Below are 2,082 nucleotides of genomic sequence, written 5' to 3'. Positions count from 1 at the left end.
GTATCGCGAATGTTGGGGGTGATTGATTTTCCCCAGGTTGAAGACCTACAACCAAACCTTTGGTTTCAACAAAATGGTGCTCAAACTCATTGGTCGCTGGATGTATGGATAACTTTGAATCGAACATTTCCAGGGTGCTGGATTGGACGAGATGGGCCCATGAACTGGCCTCCACGTTCTCCAAACATCATGCTATTGGATTTTTTTCCCTAGGGCCAAGGGATGGACAGGGCGTTTACCACTGATGAGTGGGATCCTTAAGGCTTCTGTACCTGAATAGTGGACGTCATCGGCATCATCCCTCCGGACATACTGTAGCGGACCTGGCTGGAAATTGACTACATACTAGACATTCTTTGCATCACCACAGGGGCTCAAGTGCAACTGTTTTGATTTGATGACGTAAACTTTTAGACTTAACATGACAGATACCTTTTTTGAGATGAAAATATGTTTATTTCATACACTGAAGCACCACAGAAACTGGTATAGTCATGCGTATTCAAATACAGAGATACGTAAACGGGCAGAATACGGCGCTGCTGTCGGCAACGTCTACATGATACAGCAAGTGTCTGGCGCAGTTGTTAGATCGGTTACTGCTGCTACAATGGCAGTTTATCAACATTTAAGGGAGTTTGAATGTGGTGTTCTAGTCAGCGGACTAGCGATGGGACACAGCGTCTCCGATGAAGCGATGAAGTGAGGAATATCCCATACGACCATTTCACTAGTTTACCCTGAATATCAAGATTCCGATAAACATGAAATCTCTGACATCGCTGGGGTCGGAGCAAGATCCTGCAAGAACGGGACCAACGACGACTGAAGGGGAATCGTTCAACATGACAGAAGCGAAACTCTTCCGCAGATTGCTGCAGATTTCAACGCTGGGCCATCAACAAGTGTCAGCATGTGAACCATTCAACGAAACATCATCGGTATGGCCTTTCGGAGCCGAAGGCACATTCGTGTATCTTTGGTGACTCCACGACACAGAGCTTGACGCCTCGCCTGGGTCCGTCAACACCGATGTTGGACTATTGTTGACTGGAAGCATGTTCCCTGGTCCGACGAGTCTCGTTTCAGATTATATCGAGCGGATGGACGTATACGGGTATGGAGACAACCTCATGGATCAATCGACCCTGCATGTCAGCAGGGAACTGCTGAAGCTGGTGGAGGCTCTGTAATGATGTGGGGCGTGTGCAGTTGGAGTGATACGGGGCACCTGACACGTCTAGATACGACTTCGATAGGTAAGATGTCTGTAAGCATCTTGTCTGATCACCAGCATGGATTCATGTCCATTGTGTATTCGGACGGACTTGGGCAATTCCAGCAGGACAATGCGACACCACACATGTCCAGTATTGCTACAGAGTGGCTCCAGGAACACTCGTTTAAACACTTCCGCTGGCCACCAGACTCCTCAGACATGAACGTTATTGAGCATATCTGGGATGCGCTGATCAGAAGAGATCTTCACCCCTCGTACTCTAACAGATTTATGGACAATCCATTAGTCGAGTCCATGCCACGTTGCGTTGCGGCACTTCTGCGTGCTCGCGGGGGCCCTACACGATATTAAGCAGGTTTACCAGTATCTTTTGCTCTTCCGTGTATATGTACTGTCTGTGCTTTCGCATATGTCCGAAACAACAGACACAATTTTGATCTTGAAGCCACTGTGAATCAAGACACAAAGGAATTAAAAACATTAGCTGCCAGTGGGCACTGCTTTATATCAATGGGGAAAGATGATAATTTGTACCAGACTGGGATTCGAACCCGGATATTCTGCTTGCTAGGCAGATACACTGACCATTGTGCCATCCAGACTCAGTGGTCATCGCAACTGCATGAGCTAACCTAGCACGCCTCCTGTCACAGCTAGATTGTCAGAAAGAACAGACACCACATCGCTTCAGAGCGAATGCACACCATGCTCAAACTCTTACGGAAATCAGCGAGATGCTATGAGTAATGGGGATAAAGGGCAAGAGGCACTATGTCAGTAGTGTGCGGATAAGGTGAGAATTTGGCTCTGACGGGAAGCGTGCTTGGGTAGTCCGTGCAGTT

The 2,082-nt window shown here is 47.7% G+C and overlaps 1 non-coding gene across 1 annotated transcript; it reads right to left on the bottom strand.

The window, feature by feature from the left end:
- Positions 1-1,769: 1,769 nt before the first annotated feature.
- Positions 1,770-1,842, bottom strand: Trnaa-agc. The gene has a single exon. It is a non-coding gene; the product is annotated as a tRNA-Ala (tRNA).
- Between the last annotated feature and the right edge of the window lie 240 nt (positions 1,843-2,082).

Source organism: Schistocerca piceifrons, chromosome 2 (assembly GCF_021461385.2).
Source record: "Schistocerca piceifrons isolate TAMUIC-IGC-003096 chromosome 2, iqSchPice1.1, whole genome shotgun sequence".
Taxonomy (NCBI): Eukaryota; Metazoa; Arthropoda; class Insecta; order Orthoptera; family Acrididae; genus Schistocerca; species Schistocerca piceifrons.
This window is presented reverse-complemented; position numbering and strand designations above follow the sequence as displayed.